The sequence below is a fragment of the Agelaius phoeniceus genome, chromosome 9 (genome assembly GCF_051311805.1).
Source record: "Agelaius phoeniceus isolate bAgePho1 chromosome 9, bAgePho1.hap1, whole genome shotgun sequence".
In the NCBI taxonomy this organism is placed as follows: Eukaryota; Metazoa; Chordata; class Aves; order Passeriformes; family Icteridae; genus Agelaius; species Agelaius phoeniceus.
Genome location: NC_135273.1, coordinates 31009540 through 31029034, shown reverse-complemented (window position 1 = coordinate 31029034; position 19495 = coordinate 31009540). Strand labels below are relative to the sequence as shown.

General features: G+C 46.6%; 1 protein-coding gene across 19 annotated transcripts in view; it reads right to left on the bottom strand.

The window, feature by feature from the left end:
* PCDH15 (protocadherin related 15) overlaps nucleotides 1-19495 on the bottom strand; it is a 642855-nt gene that overhangs the window by 309851 nt on the left and 313509 nt on the right. Inside the window, exon 1 of one of the 19 annotated variants that reach the window (XM_077183421.1) lies at nucleotides 15195-15293. The exons of the other annotated variants lie outside the window; for them this stretch is intronic. The gene's annotated coding sequence lies outside the window, so the exon portion shown is untranslated. Of the gene's footprint in view, nucleotides 1-15194; nucleotides 15294-19495 lie in introns of those variants that run through there. 19 annotated transcript variants of the gene reach the window in all.

Here is a 19495-nt window from a genome sequence, read left to right as displayed (position 1 = left end):
GGATGGGATATTGGGAATGAGGAATTGTTCCCTGGCAGGGTGGGCAGGCCCTGGCACAGGGTGCCCAGAGCAGCTGGGGCTGCCCCTGCATCCCTGGCAGTGCCCAAGGCCAGGCTGGAGCAGCCTGGGACAGTGGGAGGTGTCCCTGCCATGGCAGGGGTGGGAATTTTGGATGAGCTCAGACTAAATCCTCAGTGAGATCTCCACAGACATTACAGATGTCTACAACCATGCTGATGGTTGAAACTTCATACCCCAACCCTGGAATCACAGAATCTTTTAGGCTGGAAAATCCCTCCCGGCCCATTGAGTCCAACCTGTGCCCAACACCCACCTTGTCCCCAGCCCAGAGCCCTGAATGCCTGTCACAACACACAGACTATCACCAAACAATTTTAAAAAGCTTCACCCCAACCAGAGCAACACCTTACCAGGACAAAAGGCTTCAGGCATCTGCTCACACACAGTAACACCCTACAACCTCACCAGGCTGCCAGCAACTGCCCTTCCTGCTTTTCAGCCCAGCCTTTTATCCCCTCGTGCTGATGCACTGCACCTGTGTGCCCTCTGTTCCCTGTGTGATTGGTCAGTGCCCCTGGGCTCATTAACAGCTCATTAATTTCAATATCCCTCACCTGTCCTGCACAGCTGCAGCCCATTGGGGATGAGGCTCAGCCCCAGCCCCACTCCCAATTACCACAAACTCTGTGCTTACTGTGCCACCTCCAGCCCTTGCTGGGACACCTCCAAAGCTCCCTGGGCAGCCCCTGCCAAGGCCTGAGCACCCTTTGCATGCAGAAATTGCTGCTGCTGTCCAAGCTGAGCCTGCCCTGGCCCAGCCTGAGGCCCTTTGCCCGTGTCCTGTCCCTGTTCCCTGGCAGCACAGCCCGGCCCCCCCTGGCTGTCCCCTCCTGGCAGGGAGTTGTGCAGAGCCACAAGGGCCCCCTGAGCCTCCTTTGCTCCAGGCTCAGCCCCTGCCCAGCTCCCTCAGCCCCTCCTGGGGCTCCAGGCCCTGCCCTGGACACGCTCCAGCCCCTCCAGGGCTCTCTCTGGATGGGAGCTAACAATAAGCAGGGAATCAGCAAGGAAACATTCCCATTCCGCTGGAGGATGCAGTATTTACTTTCATTTCAAAACTTTTTAAGAGTCACAAAAGAAATAAAAGTAATGGATAAAAAATGCTGAGATGCAAGAGGAAGAATCACACCAGGAGTTCCATCAGCACTACTCTGGCTTTGGATGAGACAATAGGAATGCTGGGTGCCAGAATCCATCAGTGCCTAATGCTTTAAAGGCTGAGAAGGGAAATGTTTAAAGGTGAAGGACTGCTACTCCTATAAGGAAGGCAGAGGCTCTACAAAACCTTGGTCCCAGCAGCCTGGAGTTCCTCATTTCTCTGGGAATTTTGAATATATTGCCATTGAAAACAATCACACAGGACATGGAGCCACCTGCACTCCCACCTGCCCTAGAGGAGGGTTACCCTGCAGTTCTCCTGCCTGGATGACACAAAACACCAAGAGCTGCAATAACAAAACCTTGGGGAGCAAAGCAAAGCCTTGGAGAGCAGGAAGCAGGGGAAGAGCTCTGCAATGCTCCCTGGGCCAGCACTTACCCCAGACCTACCCTTTAAACAACAACAGGAGCCCCCAGCCCTTCCCTCCCTGCCCAAAACCCACCAACACCTTGGGAATAATCCATGCAGCAGGAATCAAGAGCACTCATCACAGAAATAACTCCATTTCAAGGTACATAAGATGTAATATTAAATCAATAATTTAAATATACTCATGGCCTCTATTAATGTAAAACATCTCAGAAAAAAAAAGCTCTATGTCCCTTCTCGACAGTGAGCTCTGAAATACTGGAACTATTCCTGCAATAAATGCTCAAGTTCTGTCCTTAAATTTAGTTGGCCTCTCCAAAAGTTGCCCAAGCTCCAGCTTTTCTCCGTTTATTTTATAAAATATTGATCACTGAATATGATGAATTAACTGCAAGCCAGAAATTTATAACAAGTGTGAGGCATGTAAGAATAAACTGCAGTTTTATTGGCTTTTTCTTTCCCTTAAGCTCATCCTTATTCTTATATATTCTCAAACCCTCAATATCACTAAAAATCATTGAGTTGTATTTCAAGAAATTTGTCTATTTAATGATACTTCACTGTTAGTAATTGAGCAGAAGGGGAATAATTTTTTAAAGAAATGGCAGTAATTGCTCCAAAATCCTCTTATGGAGAGCAACAGATGTTATGGTGCTTCCTATAATACACATTTTTCAAGAAACATGGTTTTCCATTAATTTTATAGGACTAATTAGTTCCAAAATGCAGAATCTCATCCTCCTTTTTCCCAAATTCCTGTGAGAACACATGAACCCTGATTTCCTGGGGTTAGCAGCTGGGACATGAAACCAATATCAGTAATAAAGTTCTCCTTCCACCAAACAAAAAGAACCCTCCAGTTCCCAAATTATTTTTGAGAGAGGGGTGAGCACCACAAGAAGAAGCTGCTCAAAGTAAGAAGCACATCACACAGCAATAAAGATTATGTATGTAAAATTATCATATTTTACAAAACATTTGCTGTTCCTGAAAGGTTTTGTATCTGATATTTTAACTCTAACACTTGAAAACCACTTGAGAACTCCAAGTCAGCTGATTTGGGTCAATAGCAGAGATGGATTTCAAAGCATTAAATAAACCCTCTTTCAGTTCCCCTCAGACAAGAGTAAATACTCCAGCATTTATTACATATATTGGACACTAAACACTGAATTTTCTTTCCACTTCTTATCTGGACACAGTCAACACACTCCAAAACATGGCATTAAAAGGCTAATGGATTGCTGTGAGCATGGGGTGAACTCCATGGCTTTCCTGTCATTTCCAAAACAGATGATGAAACAAAATCATTCCAATTCCAGGCAATTCCCATCTGGCTTCCAGCAGCCACATGCTGTGCCCCTCACAATGTACCTGTGGAGGAATAAAACTCATCCGTGCAGCCCGGTCTTCTTTTGTGTTTATTCACAGGTTTAACTTCTCTTTCTCCCCTCATCCTCCAAGATCTGCCTCTCTTCCCATTCTTTTCATATTTATTGCCCTTCCCTTTGTGTCCTCCTGCTTTTGTTCGATCCAAACACTTGTCTTGGAGAAAATCTGAAGGACCAAATTCTCTTCATGGAATCACAGGTTGGGAAACACCTCCGAGATTATCGAGTCAAACCTTTCCCGAAGTTGCAGCCTCCCAACAAAAAGGATTGGAGGTCCTACCTAACCCAAGCTAAGGAGCTTCTGAGGAGCACGCACAGTGAGGCCATGGGACACACAGGATCACATCCAGGCCTGGCAATGTCACCTCCACACCGGAGTGACCTTCACTGATTTGCTATTTCATACCCAATCTGATCCGAGTTATGGAAACCCACTGGAGTGCATTAAAATATCATGTTCCTAATGAAGCTGGTCTGGGAGAGTGAGGAGCTGAGCTGGACACTGCAGAGAGCTGTTCCAGGAGCTCTGACTTATGAGACAGGCACAGATAAGATTCCTGCACTCACACTGCTGGAGGCCTCATCATTTTCTGACACGTTATATTTCAAAGTGCTCCTAATTTCCTCCAGTTATTTGGGGAGAAATGGTGCCGCACTGCAGTGATTCCAGGCAGCCCTCCCTAAAGGATGCACTGAATGGGAACACTGATCCCCTGGAGTTTGCTTTCTGAGGGATCAATCTGCCACCACTGAGTTCCCTTTGCCACTGTGGAACGCACGGGGAGAAATCACAGGCGGTGAGAGCACCTCCCCACACAGCAGTACTGCACAACAACACAAAAATATCACAGTTTTCCCTGCTCCTGGGGGAGAAGCAGCTCTCTAAAGACCCACACAGACAAAGCCATGCTGGTACAACAGGGGAAAATGCTTTTAAAGAGAATTTGAAGTGCCATGCTCTCCTCCTGTTGGAAAGGCACCATATCCTGTTCAAGGAACACATGTGGTGTCTTGCTCTTCACCAAGCTTGTGTGAAGTAGGTGGATGGAAAAAATTCCTCCCTGTGAGGAGGGGAGGCTGTGGCAAAGAGCTGTGGCTGTCCCTGGATCCCTGGAAGTGTCCAAGGCCAGGCTGGATGGGCTTGTAAGGAGCTGGGATAGTGGAAGGTGTCCCTGCCATGGGACAGGCTTTAAGGTTGCTTCCAAACAAAACCATTCCATAGCCTCACTAATGAAAATCTCCTTGATTCCAGCACCAGGAAGCAGCTTTGGCCACGCTCTCACCTGGAGCTTGGAAGAGCAGAATCCTGAAGAACAACAGGACAGGTCTAAAGGTTCATCTCTTGCAAGATGCAACTTCTAATTGAATTGAGGCAATCTTCTCTGGTCATTGCTACTTCCAGTAGGTTCTTGGCTCAAGGCATGGGTGACACAGTAACTCACTTCTCACACAATCCAGCTGAACATGCAAGTTCTAAATGGTTACCACCGAGTTCAGCAACTCCTCCTTCTACACAAACCAGAGTTTTTAATAAAACATTACCAGAGGGAGGTGATTGTCCCCCTGGATTGGGCACTGGTGAGATCACACCCATGTCCTGTGTCCAGTTCTCCCAGCCAGAGAGCCCTGGAGGGGCTGGAGCGTGTCCAGGGCAGGGGCTGGAGCCCCAGGAGGGGCTGAGGGAGCTGGGCAGGGGCTGAGCCTGGAGCAAAGGAGGCTCAGGGGGCCCTTGTGGCTCTGCACAACTCCCTGCCAGGAGGGGACAGCCAGGGGGGCCGGGCTGTGCTGCCAGGGAACAGGGACAGGACAAGGGCAAAGGGCCTCAAGCTGGGCCAGGGGAGGCTCAGCTTGGACAGCAGCAGCAATTTCTGCATGCAAAGGGTGCTCAGGCCTTGGCAGGGGCTGCCCAGGGAGCTTTGCAGTGCCCAGCCCTGCAGGTGTCCCAGCAAGGGCTGGAGGTGGCACTCAGTGCTCTGGGCTGGGGACAAGGTGGGCACTGGGCACAGCTGGCACTCCATGGGCTGGCAGGGATATTCCAACCCAGAAGATTCTGAGATTCCAGTGCTATGAGAAGGTGTTCACTGGATTTCTCCAGAGTAATTACAAGAATTGTTTGTAAAGACACTTCCTTCAACTGTTAACACATAGAGAACTGTAGGATGTTCTGAATAGCTCAGAAATACGACTGTAAAGCAGAAGATATTTATAATAAACTATGAAAATAGAAGAAAGCCTTTCTGATTTGGATAATCCATACAGATTCAGCAATCCTAAATAAAAAAAAATGTCACTTGGCCATCTCTCTAAAATAGCAGGGACACAGCATTCATTAGCTGGACTCACTGTCACCCTGTGCAGTTCATTAAGGATGCTGCTTTCTCCGTTCACACAGGAAACTGTTTAGAATTCTGCTGGACCTGCTCAGGCTTCCCTTTCACTAGAGCTGGAAAGGAAAAAACCTCCAGATAAATGAAAGCCAAACATCTGGCACATTCAGCAAACACTTGCATCCTAATGATGGGGGGAGAAGTCATCTCTCTCATCACTTCATTTCATCCCAGCCGTGTGGGTGGGGTGCGGAGATGGGGAGCACAGGAGCCTCTCTTCATCCCCCACCAGACTCTCAGATTGGGATCTAAAGGATGGATCTGCACTGCCACTGCTCACTGGGTTGATATTCACACAAGGAAAAGCACAGTTTTCAGGGATTAGATGTAATATTTATATATATATTTATAGGGTCTGAGAGAAAAAAAACAAGGCCAGGAGCAAGGTACATTCAAGGCAGTCTTCAGCAGGGATGCCAAAGGCAAAAATAATCCTACAAACCTTGCACCCACACAGAGCAGTTCAGTTGCCTGGCATTGATGCTTAAAGGGCTGAAGCTTCTCTGCTCTGGAGACAGACTGGGTTGGGATTGTTCAGCCTGGAAAAGGTTCCAGGGAGGGGTCAGAGCCCCTTTCAGTGCCTAAAGGGGCTCCAGGAGAGCTGGAGAGGGACTGGGGACAAGGGATGGAGGGACAGGACACAGGGAATGGCTTCCCACTGCTAGAGGGCAGGGATGGATGGGATATTGGGAAGGGATTGTTCCCTGGCAGGGCAGGAAGGTGCTGGAATGGAATTCCCAGAGAAGCTGTGATTGCCCCTGGATCCCTGGCAGTGCCCAAGGCCAGGCTGGACTTTGGGGCTGGGAGCAGCCTGGGACAGTGGAAGGTGTCCCTGCCCATGGCAGGGGTGGAATGGCATGGGCAAAAGCCCTGCCCAACCCAAACCAGTCTGGGATTCAATCAAATTCCCTTTGGGTCTGCTACAGGCAGTAGGGCCAAGCCAGGGCTCAAAACTCCCAGTGTTCTCACATGGATATCAAAGAGCTGCCACTCCCAACCCAGGGAGGAAAAGGCAGTTTCCCTCAGCAAAGCTGTGAAGACCCAGAGCAGGGGTCTAAAAGAGACAGTGTTGGGCTGAAGAGGGTGCAGGCAGAGCTGCCAACACGCTGGGATGAGGAACAATCCCACTCCAAATAGGGTGAGCATCCTTGCCAGGGAGAATGGATCTTGGAAAGACAGGGAGAGGCTTTGGTGGGAAGAACAAGCAGCTCCATGTGTCCCTCAGCAAAAGGAAGAACAGCAGACACTGCTGATACCCATGACTGAGAGGGACCATCTCCAAAAACTCTCCAAGAAAAGGCCACAGGGAAAAGAACACGAGGGTTTTCTCCCACTTTTAGGACAGGAGCAAGAGCAGCAAAGACAGAAAAAGAATATGAAGCTTTTCTCCCACTTTTAGGAGAGAAAGAAGAACAATTAGGACAGGAACTGGGAGGGTTCACCTATCTCTGTTCACAGAGACATCTCCAAGCTATCCCTCATGGAATTCCCTGGCACTGAGCTAAGTCCTTGTGAGCAGGGAAAAACAAAGACATTCTCCCTAAAGAGAAGCAACAGGTTCCACCCACACGATGCTCTGTGCTGCTTCTCAGTTGCCTGGCACTGAGCTGAGGCCAAGATTGTGATAAGCCTTGGATCAAGCCCTGGAAAGCTCTGAAAGCAGTGGCAGCAGCCCTCAGCTGTGTCTGGTGTCAGCTGAGACAATTGCAGCAATTCCTGCGCTCTCCCACGGCTCATAAATTGCAGCAATGTGGGCTCCATTCTCCAGCTGAGGCTGGGAAATCAGGGCAATTCCAAGCTATTAAACTGGAAGTTACAGGGCCATAACTTCTCATCCTGCTCCCTGCATTAAAGGAGAGCGTTGCCCATGGTGTGCTCAACATGCAAGTAAATCAGATCCACCCGGGAGCAGAGGACAGGAGTCAAGGTTAAGGGAGAAGCACGTCCTCACTGCTCGTTTCCTGGCACACCTGGGACAAGCACAGTCTGCTCGAGACTTTTGGCTGCATTTCAAGCAGTTCATGGAGCACAAAGACTGCAAAAGCAACACCAAGGCCCATCTTAGCTCTGTGGAAAACAAACAGGACGCTACATGGGTCTAAAAGGTCATGGCAGCACCAATTAAACCAGGTTTTAATGGTGCAGCAGAAGCAGACAGGGCCATCCACATCCTGCTCCCACCAGGCACAGCACTGAGTGTCCAGCCAGCTCAAACTCCTCTAGATCTGCCAAAGAGAAAGCTGTCTATCAAAGAATCATGGAGTGGTTTGGGTTGGGAGGGACATTAAAGAGCATCCGGTCCCAAACCCTCTCCCATAGGCAGGGACACCTCAGAATATTCTTGGCTGGAAGGGACCCATAAGGATCATCAAGCCCAACTCTTAAATGAATGGTCCAACCAATGGTTGTGGGACTGAACCCACAAGCTCAGTGATATTAGCACCATGCTCTAACCAACTCAGAGCCCCATCCATGCTTGATGCAAACCCCACAGCATTCCATGGCACCCTCCAGCCTCCCTCATCCCCTCGAGTGTCACTTTGCTGGGAGTACATCACACACAGCATCCCCCCTGCCAGGGCCTCACAATATCCATCCTTTAGGCAAGCAGAAGCTCTGGAGAAGAAAAATCTTCTACATCCACACTCCAATGCCCTGCAAAGGATGAATTAACACTGTTTTTCTCCAGGCCCACCCTGGGAAGAGTCAGCCCTACCACCAGCACCAGCTCCACTGCATCTTCAGGCCAGAAGTAGGGAAACAGAGGATCTTGTGTAGCTTGTTTCCTACAACATTCCTAACTTCAGAGGTAGGTCAAGTATGCTGTAGTTCTGTTCCTTTTGGGACTGCAGAATCAAGTTTTGAACAGTGTTAAGTGTTACAGAGTAGAATGATGGTGGGGGACTTTTTGTTGTAATTGTGATGAAGGGTGGATTTTATGTAAATTGCTCATTTTTGTTCTGTGCTGTGTTGGGTTTGGTGCTGGAAATTTTTTGTTTGGTTGGTTGGTTTGGGTGTTTTGGTTGTTTTCAGTGAAAGTTGTGTGATGAATGTGGATTTTAATAATAATTCTTAAATACCTTAAATAAGGTTTGAAACACAGTGACCACTCAGCAACAACATCCCTGACCAGTTCCTTAACTGGTTTCCAAAGAATGCTGTGATGACCTTACCTGGTTCACAGTGATTTCATCCCTGCCCAGCCTGCACCAAAGCAAGGAGAAACAAAAGCTGAGCCACATAAGTTGTGCTGAACACAGAGTATTATAATATTATATATGATATATAATAAATATAATAGTATTATAATACAGTATTATTTGCAATACACAGCATTTGTAAAACAAATGCTCAGGGAACTTCTGAAACAGAGCCCCCAAAGCACCAAGTGTGGGGTAAACTCATGACAAAGCTTTTAAAGGAAGGATACAGTGTGAGAATACCTCACCAAATTAAAATTAAGTTGTAATTTAAGAACCAGGGATGTAAATTTATGGACCAAGAAACAAGCTCCCAACCTTTGTGTCAGATAGCAGCTGTTTGATTTGGCTGCTCCCTGGGCTGGGAGAGCTCTGCTGCTGGCTGTGCCCAAGGTGGGAATGCAGGGATTTTCCAGTTTTTGACATGGATTCAGAGCCCATCTCCTGGGACCAGCAGTGCAGCAGGTCCAGCACTCACTTCCACAGCTCAAAACTTTACACTGACACCAGGAGGGGACCAAAACCATTCAACTGCCCTCCCTAAACCTTTCCCCTGCCGAGCACTTCTACCAGAGGATAAACAAGGATTCTACAAATCTCACAGGTGGGATCAAGGAATGCATAGGACCTGCAGACCATGGCAGGATCAGGAACTCTCACTGGGGGAACCTAAATTCCTCCACATCCCAGAAGCATCTTGGTCTCAGCACACTTAGTCTGTACCAAACCATTTTTGTCCCAGTGAATCACCCAAAATTACAGCTCCAATTGCTCATGGATTGTCACAATCCTGCTTTATTCAGGCCTCATTTTGAGCTAAGATAGTGGAAGCGCTTAAAAATGATAACATTTGTTTAACTCAGAACCTAGCATGTGCTTGCATGATGGGAGGGAAAAGAGCACTCCAGATAAATGATAATTTTTGGAAATGCAAAAGGTGTTGCAGCATCTTGAGTGTCACAGAGGAAGTAGGTTCAGCTGCCATGGCTTCAAAGCTCTGGTGACATCCCAGAGACAGAACAATTCCAGGAGTAAAAGCCACAAGAGAATTTCAAATCCAAAGCTATGATGATATCCCAGTGACTGAACAGTTCTAGAAGGAAAAGCCACGACAGAATTTCAAATCCAAAGCTATGATGATATCCCAGTGACTGAACAGTTCTAGAAGGAAAAGCCACAACAGAATTTCAAATCCAAAGCTATGATGATATCCCAGTGACTGAACAGTTCTAGAAGGAAAAACCATGACAGAATTTCAAATGCAAAGCTCTGGTGATATCCCAGAGACAGGACAGTTCCAGGAGGAAAAGCCACTACAGAATTTCACTTTATGAAAGGTGGGTGTGATAATAAAAACCATTATAAAATTTCAGTAGATATTTTGTGCTTTAATAGAGCACACAATTATTTTTGGATATTGTGAAAAGTTTTCTTTTTAAAAGCCTGGATTTTTGTACTGGAACCTTGCAGCTCTCCCTCCCTCCATCAAACCAACAGTTTGGATCTATGTGTGCATGAACCTGGGACCACCTTACACTGGAGGAAATAAAATCTGAAATATCTTCTGTACAGAGGGACCAGAGCAGCAGCATTTGAAGGGATGTGTTCTGAGGAATGCCTGTGCCCCATCAGGACAGAGCAAACACATCCCCTGCGCTCCCCAGATGAAATAAACTCTGATTATTCAGTTTTGTGGGAGCCACAGTTAATGGCAGGATGGAAACATCAATGTTGTTCCCATGTCTGTCCTAATCTGGGGCAGAATTTTTCCATTTTGGTTCCCTACAAGAGCTGCCAGAAAGGCAAAACCATTGGAGCAACCAATGAACTTGATCTTACTGCTTCTCCAGACAAGATTTCCCAAAGGATTTTCCCTTGGAGAGAGAGACAGGGAGCCAGAAAAGAGCCATATGTTAAATTTCAATATTGGCTGTGACCAAAATCCTTCTGGGAAGGGCTGATCCAGGTAAATTGCATTGGGGGGCAGTAATGCCTTAAACTGGAAGCAACACATGGGTGGCTGTGGTGTCCTTAAGAGAATTAAGAACTCTCCAGAAATTGGGCCACTGTTGGGGAATCTCATTTTCCAGATACAAAGAACAAAAATTACAAATAGCAGCTTAATTTGTTTGCTCTCATAGAGGATTGATCCAGCAGGAAACCTTTGTATCTGGGAGAAATAAGGTTAATTCATTCTCAGTTTGGAGAGGATTCACTGACAGAAAATAAACTGGATTTGAATGATAATCAGATGATTAAACAAGATGGAAAAACAAAAGAAAAAGGGGTTGTAATTAAGGGTTATCAGCATTTATTTGGGAAAAAAGAAAAGAAATTAAGGGAAGTAACTAGAAAAATCAACTGAAATGAGAATCTCAGGTATTCATTTGAAGGAGAAATCTTTAAATGCCAGGTGCCAAATATTCCAAAGATAAAAGAGAGAGGGAAAGATTCTCAAGATGAAGGACTCTGTATGGGAGCACAGCTAACAGGGAACTACCTCCAACATTAGAAGGCTTTTCATAGAAACCTATGGAATTTTAAAAACCCTCAAAGCAGACACAATGAAGAAGTTAAAAGAAAATCTAGGGAGAATTGATGTAACAGAATGTCAGGAAGATCTCCAAGAATGTAGTATTTTCCTGGTTTTGAGAACTTTGTGAAGATTTTTGGGTGCTCTATGAAGGCAGAGGTCAGGAAAAGAACAATGTGGGTTTCTCTGCAGCAAAATGGGTATTTTGGGAAGGCTAATCACCAAATCATTAAGGTTGGAAAAGACCTCCAAGGCCATCAAATCCAGCGAGTCTAAGTACAAAGGAAATTTTTGACCTTGTTTTCAGTAAGGGTGTTCATATTTACCATGGGACGAGAGGGAGGGGGTGAGTGGTGAAGAAATGAAAATGAAAAAAGAAATGAAATAAAATATAAAGAAACGCAAGGGTACAAAAGAAGAAATCATCACAAAGGGAATAAAAGCTGTAGGGGCCATTAAAGTCAAAGGCAGAGTTTGGAAGCAAACAGCACACAAAATTAAACACCACTCCAACATTTCCTTTAACTGGGATACTGCAGACAGTTAAAGAGCAGGGAATTAATTATTCATGCTTAAGAGAATAATTCTCTCCAAGCCTACATCACTTCCTTTAGTGGCACAGAGACCCAAGTGCTCTTCCCTTCAAATTTCCTTCCAAAGACATGAAAGCACTGGGAAACATGAGCAAATTTCTTATTATTCAGCTCAAGGTAGCTCATAAGAGACTAACTAAGAGATTATTCACCAGATAACATTCCCCAAATGCTGGAGATCCCATTAACCTGGGGTTTAGCTGAGTATTCAGCAGTGTCACACGGGGAAATGGGAGTTAAGCTGCCACCAGCAGAGGCATTTAGGGGTAGGTGAGCATCTGGTTCATGGGGAGACAACAGCAGAACCCCTGAAAACTTAAGTGGTTATTAGAGGGTCTTAAAATTCAGGCTTGGAACTGATCCCATTAAACTTTTCAGTAGCAACTGTGTCACTGATGGCAGGAACAGGTTGATCCTGTGTGACACAGCGGGGACACAGGATGTGGAGGAGGGACCATGGACAGCGCCCAGAAATAACTGGGGGCTCTGAAAGGCTGAAGGAGCAGAAGCAGAATAAATTCAGAGAGGCCCAGCTCAGGGTCAGGTACTCAGGGAGTGCAAGACATTTCCTGGAGGGCTGTGAAGAGCCCAGTGGAAACCACAGAGGAGGAGCAGGAGTGTGAGTTAATTCCAGTGCAATTCTAAAACTTCCATTTTTTTTCCATGGAGTGACAAGAGGGAACAGATTACCAGTGCCAGAGGGCAGGGCTGGATGGGATATTGGGAATGAGGAATTGTTCCCTGGCAGGGTGGGCAGGCCCTGGCACAGGGTGCCCAGAGCAGCTGGGGCTGCCCCTGCATCCCTGGCAGTGCCCAAGGCCAGGCTGGACACTGGGACAGTGGAAGGTGTCCCTGCCATGGCAGGGGTGGCACTGGGTGGGATTTAAGGTCCCTTCCAACCCAAACCACCCTGGCATTCTAAAGACCAACAGTCCAACCCCATCCTTGTTTTTGCAAGGGCTCAGTGATGACATCAGGAGGGATCTGGCATCAAGGCAGTGGTACCAGCCCCACAGCTGCAGATGCAGATGGTCTTTCCCTGTCTGAGGCTCCTAATGCACATTTAAAATGATGAATTCAGGAGCAGTGGTGCTAAAACTGGCTGCAAACATCAGCGTTGCCACCTCTCAGCCCCAAAAGTTCACTGCTGCTATTAAACTACACTAATGCCCTTCACAAGTCCACTCTTTATGAAAATTTTTCTTTTTTTTTTTTAATAAAACTAATTATTGTGAATAAGAGCCTTTCATAAAGACACAAAAATACTAATCCACAATTTAAAAAGCAAGTTAAAACTGGACTTCTCAAACCACAGCCTGCAGCACAAAAAGAATTAATTTGCACATTACACCTTTAACCCTTACAACAATTTAGCTGTACAGCAAGCTATGACAGAATACAGCATGGCCACTTAGTTTTATTTTTCCTCTAAAGAGCTTAAATTTAGTTCATTTCATATTATTTGAAAGTAGTTGTGAAGAAAATGTTCTTCAGTATAAAGACCCATCTCCTATTCCTAAAAGAAGAAATTACCAGACAATCCCAGACACTAAGAAACCAGGATGCTCATAAAAAGAAAAATGAGAGAAAAAGAAAAAAATTCTAAATCCCCACTTTTAAACCAGAAGGGGAAAAAAGAGGCTCTACAGCCTTCCCACCTTTCCAAGGAACATTAAAAAATTTTGCAGCACAATTTTCCAGGCGACTGCCTTTGTGGCAGAGCCATTACACCTGAGCAAATATGACACAAGGTGACAATACAATTATTCCAAGCAGTGATTTAGCACGAGTAGAACACCATAAAGAAGATATCGAGCCCCAAACTTCTCCACAGCCTGCACACTGCGTCTCCAAGGGTAAGGTGTGAAACACAGCACCTGGGAGGAACTTTCTTGCCTCAGCAGCTCCAGACAAGAGCTGGGAGTGGAGGCTTCATCCTTGAGCAGAGCTGTCCTCTCCTTAAATTCCACTCTTATTTCTGAGGGGTGCACCTGCCAAGCCACAGGGATCATGTTCCTGAAACCTGAGTGCTGCCACAAGCAGATAAAATGCATCAAATAACCCCCAGCTCACCGTTCTGCTGCCTCTCCTGGCAAAGAAAACCCCAAAGCCACCCTGAAATTCTGATAAGAGGAACTGAGAATTCACAGGCAAAGCCTGCAGCTCTCCAAAGCAAAACTCCACCATGTGAAAGTCCAGGCCATTAATATTATTAATTATTTACCATATCTCCTGTAATATCAGCTTGCCAGCTCCACCAGTCAGCTGGCTTTAAGGGAAGGAAGGAAATGTGGACTTGGGGTTACCCTCCACAGGGAATGTTGTGCTCCTGTGACAGCACAGCACCCTAAACACCACCTCCCTTGGTGTGGCAAAATACAAACACACACCTCCCCTCTGCCTTCAAATGCTACATCGAGTTTATTTGTTTACTCATTTGCACTTGTTTACAGTTCTCCAGATTAAATGGGATGCAGTAATCACTAAAATTCCCGCTTTTGAAAAAAAATCACAAGTAGTGGCAGCATGGCAATCAACACCAGGCAAGGAAAATGCAGGATTCCATGAACAGTAATTACTAAAGTAATACCAAATTAACAGACAAAGAACAAGTAAAAAAAAAAAAAAACAAAACCAAAAAAACCCTCAAAAAACAACCAAGCAACCAACAAATAAAACAACCAACAAAAAAACCCCACAACAAAAACCCTCCAAAAAAACCCCAAAACAACAAAATAAAAGTATACAGTAAGAAGAGTTAAACATGAAGGAATTCAAGGTATGACCAAAAGAAGTGGTTGTTTGTTTGTTTTTTGAATTAGGGTTAACTGTGGGATGAAAAGAAGGGGAGAGAAGCTGACAGAAAGAACTAACAGAGCACTTACTGCTGAGTGTAGAGGCTTATCAAGAAATTAGCCAGGTACAAGCCCTTAAGTTTCCTAATCCTCAACCCCAAAAACTGCAAAACCCAGGCAGAATGCTGCTGGGCATGGGAGTGCTGCAAAGGGATTCCTCTGAGGAAGAGGAGAGGAGCTGTGGGACCTCCACTGTGCCACCACCATGAATTCCCAGTCCAAACAACAGAAAAGCGAGTGCTCAGGTCTTCCCTGTCTCACTGCAGGGAAACCACGCTGATGGAAAGACCCAGACCTCAGTTTGACTGAGGACATTAAATTAAAGCCCCGTGGTTTTTACTGACTCCCCCCATTCCAAATCTAACACGAGACTCATGATTCTTCTAAAGAGGTGAATAAAATATCAATCCTGGGCTTACTTTTACCTGAATTCCAAGGGAAATCAAACCCAAGACCCCCCAGCCCGAGTTGGCAGCTCAAAGTTTGCAGTGCTGGCTGATGCAGCAAGTTCCCCCGGGAGCAAGAACAGCAAGAACACACCTGCACCCTCCTCTCCGCTTCCCGAGCGATCCCAGCGCTGCAAGAGAGCAGCAGCGAGCCCAGCATCGAGCAACCCGACACAAAAATACCTCGGCATGTCAGAGCAGGAGGCGCCCGGCCATTCCCCACCGGCGGCTCCGCATCCCGCCGGCTGCCGCTGCTGCGATGGGCAGGGATGCGCCTGCCCCTTGCCGGCTTCCCGGGCACTGCCCCTAACCCAGCCCGGCTCCCCGGGCACTGCCCCTAACCCAGCCTGGCTTCCCGGGCACTGCCCCTAACCCAGCCCGGCTCCCCGGGCACTGCCCCTAACCCAGCCCGGCTCCCCGGCCCCTCCTGGCACTGCCCCTAACCCAGCCCGGCTCCCCGAGCACTGCCCCTAACCCAGCCCGGCTCCCCGGGCACTCCCCGTTCCCAGCCCCTCCTGGCTCCGGGCACTCCCCCGCTCCCAGCTCCCCTCTCTCTCTCTCTCTCTCCCTTTCTTTTTCTCTCTCGGCTCCCCCCCCGGCTCGGAGCGTTGGGTACCGAACTCCCCGAAGCTCCCCAGCCGCTCCCCCGCTCCGGAGTCCGCCTGTCTGTCTGTCCGTCTGTCGGGGAAGGGGCAGCTCCCGCTGTTTTCGGCAGATCATTTGCCAGGACAGCAGGAATGCCGCTGGAGCCTGGCTGGGCACAGCGATGCTGCTGGTTGATGCTCTCATCCCCCGGGATACAGGTGCCTAAAGCAGGCTCTTACTCACCTTCGAGGAATTGAAGCAGCATTCCCTGAAAATCCCCTTTGTAATTCCTGGGAACTTCACGGACTCGCCGTGCAACTCAGGGGAGACCACCCCGGCATCTGATGGAGCTCATTTAAATCAGAGTCGTGGTTTGGGCTGTCTGGTAATTTGGTATTACTTTAGTAATTACTGTTCATGGAATATCCTGCATTTTCCTTGCCTGGTGTTGATTGCTATGCTTCCACTACTTATGATTTTTTTTTTTTTTTTTAAAGGGGAATTTTGGTGATTACTGCATCCCATTAATTTAAAGCCCAGCCAGTTCCACCCCCTTCCACACCTTCCACTGTCCCAGGCTGCTCCAGCCTGACCTTGGGCACTGCCAGGGATGCAGGGGCAGCCCCAGCTGCTCTGGGCACCCTGTGCCAGGGCCTGCCCACCCTCCAAGGGTAAAACTTCTTCCCAATATCCCACCTAAATTTCCCCTCTGTCAGCTTGTATTTCCTATTGTATTGTTGCCATTGCTGTCCCTATTACAAAAAAAAAAGTTGGTTTTTTTTTCAAAATAAGGCTTTTTTTTTTTTTTTTTTTTTTTAGTAAAGGGGAGCTCCTAACACAAGGTTTATATGGCCACGTAACCACTATAACACCAGAGCACTTCAGTTCTTGAAAACCTCTACCAGGACTAAAATTGTTCCTAAGTCCTTCAAAAAATAAGTACCAAGGTTGTTGCAAACTTACCCAATGCTACTGCTTCTCACCCACAAGCCCCAATTACCAGTATGACTTAAAACCTTAATTTCCTTCCAAAAACCTCATAAAATAAAATTTAAAAAAATCGGAATAAGCATTATATTTGTGTTACGAGACCTGGAATATATTATTTATACCTGAGCACCAAAACCAATGAAAATAAAATTAAAAATCTAATATCTATAGTAAGTGTGCTTTCCTGTGCTACATTATATATATATATATATATATATACACACACACATATATATATATATATGCATATATACAGTAGCTGTGTGCTATATTTAGTTTTTCTACCATTTATTATTAAGATTTACCTGTGCTGTGAGATCCACCTGTCCCTCACACAGACCTGTATTTCTGTTACAGTGTTCATTCCTCAAGTGTTCCCAAAACACCAGAGCCAGCTCCCATGAAATCATCAGTATGAGATTTTTCAAGGCAGGATTTGTCCCCCAGGAATGAAGAATTCCTCCAGGCAGAAAGGACAACCCAGGAGAAGCTGCCTCTGATGGAGAGAAAAGGCTTCTTGCTGCCAGACATGTGCATTCAATATGTGATATGCTCCAAGAATGTTATTGTTGGTAGCTTCCCATTCCCTCAGAACATCATCAAAAGGAAGTAATTCACCTTGTGGTGATCTGGGAGTGCTTGGCAGGAGGGAGTTCTGGAGGATCTGACAGGAATAATGATGATTGGCAGCAAAGGTGCTCAGGAAAGGTTCCCTCTCCTCTGTGAGCATCCTACCTGTCCCCAGCAATCTGACCCAAGCACAGCCAGGGCCAGCCTCTCACTGAGGCTTTTCCTGGATGAGCTGGACTCTCCTTGGGATGCATTTGCACAGAGTGCAGCATGGGGAAGACTAAATTCCACTTCAGCCAGACTCAGGTGCATTTCTCTGCACTCGGGGAGAGGATGCCTGGGAAATAAATTCTGATTTTGTAAAAAGCAGGAGCCAAGGTTCTGTTAGAGCCTTGTGTGTTTTTCACCAACATTATCCCCACCTGCCAATTCCAAGCTGTCCTAGGAATGCAACCCAGCTGTCCCAGACAGAGCTCTGATTCTCTTATATGTCAATACAACAGGTTCTTCAGTCCAGTCTTTTTTAAAACTTGCATAAAGTCCCTTTTCAGCTTCCAACTCCTTTAAACACCTCAGATGACACTGAGATCTTTGGTAATTATGGAGCTTGTCCTCCCAAAACACGTCTCTGGGCATGCAGAGGAGAAGGAGGTGACTGGGATCAGTCAGTCTGGATTTACCAAAGCTAAATCATGCCTGACCAACCTGTCTAGGATACAGTGACAGAAATAATAAAGGGATGGAACGTGGATGAGGACACAGCAGTTATAATTTCCCTTGACTTTCCCAGACTTTCAGCACTGTCTCCCATGATATTTTTGTATCCAAGTGAGGACAGCGTGGTCTGAAGGGTGGACAAGTGAAAAATGGGTGAACTCAAAACCTGCTTAAAGGACAGGGCTTAGATGTGGCAGGAGGAGGCACAACAGGAGAGCTTTTCCTTTAGGAAAAAAGTGCTGGGGCACTGAACAGGCTCCCCAGGGAATGGGAACAGCCCCAAGGCTGCCAGAGCTCCAGGGATGCACAGGGTGGGAGTGTTGGGGTGTCCTGGGCAAACCAGGAGCTGGACTGGATGATCCCTGTGGGTCCCTCCCAGCTCAGGATGTCCCATGACTCATAAGCTGAAGCAATCAGTGAGGATAATGAGGTGTAGCATTTCCTCTCAAGGACAGGTAAGAGGTGCAGCAGGGGCTTTGGAGTCTCCATCCTTACAGGTTTTTTTTCTGGACAAAGCCTTGGAGAACCTGGTCTCAACCCAAAACTGGCCCCTGCTCAGCCTTGGGGGGACCAATGATTTTATTTCTTTGCATTTTACAGGGATTTCTTTCCTTACTGAGTACTTGCTAAATAGACTTGGGAAGTTGAAGCTACTGCTTAGGAAATAAATATTGGATCGAGTCTAGAAGTTACCAGCATGTATTTCCAGTTAAAAGCAGGACTACAGCTGTGCAATAAAGTAAAAAATCTTAAAGAATTCGACATTTTCTGTAGTTTAGTTGAGGCAAAGACAGTACTGACAGCTTTCTGCTGTATAGGTGTCTGGTTTGTGTAAGGAGCAACACAAGGAACTCAGGGAAGCTCTTGGAATTGCAGCAGACAAAATACAGAATCCTTTCATCTCCCACCTGATGATGCAACATTTTTATTTTCTTCCTGTAAAGCAGAAAGTTTGCAGCTCTAGAAGGCCAAAGACGCAGATGGCAACTCAGTGACTGTGATGAAAATGATTTCAGGGAGGACTAATAATGATTCCTGTTTATTTCCTGTCATTTCAGTTGGTTTGACCTTGCAGGAGAGGTTGGGGTGTTCTGTAATTCCCTGCAAATAAGAGCTCACAGTAAAATGCTGACCACCTCTGAACTACAGCCCTATGTCACAATGTGCCCCTAGGCAGGCAAAAAAAAACCTGCAGGGGAGGAGAAAATGGTAAAAATTTAAAGACAATTTGCACAGGGATACGTCAGAAATGTCCTCATTGATTTTGTGCATCCTTTTCTGGGTATTTTTGTCACTGAGAGGCAAAAGGGGGTAAGGAAAGACAATCCCAGCCCTCTGGAAGTCTGGGCAGAGCCCTGCAATCTGCCCATCTGTTCACAGGGAGGGATTACACCAAATCCCACTGAGCCTGCACGCTGACAAATCCAGGAGGAGCAGTAATTGGCTTACTGTAGTTTGTTAGATTCATAATTTGATCACAAACTCCTCTCAAGGCAAGTTCATCCACGGCATTCATTTCTCTGCCTTTCCTATGGCTCATTTGTTCTGCAGCACTATAAATATTATGTGAATGAAAATCACAGGAAATGGCTATTCTGTGCTCCAGTGCTTTATTAAGAGAT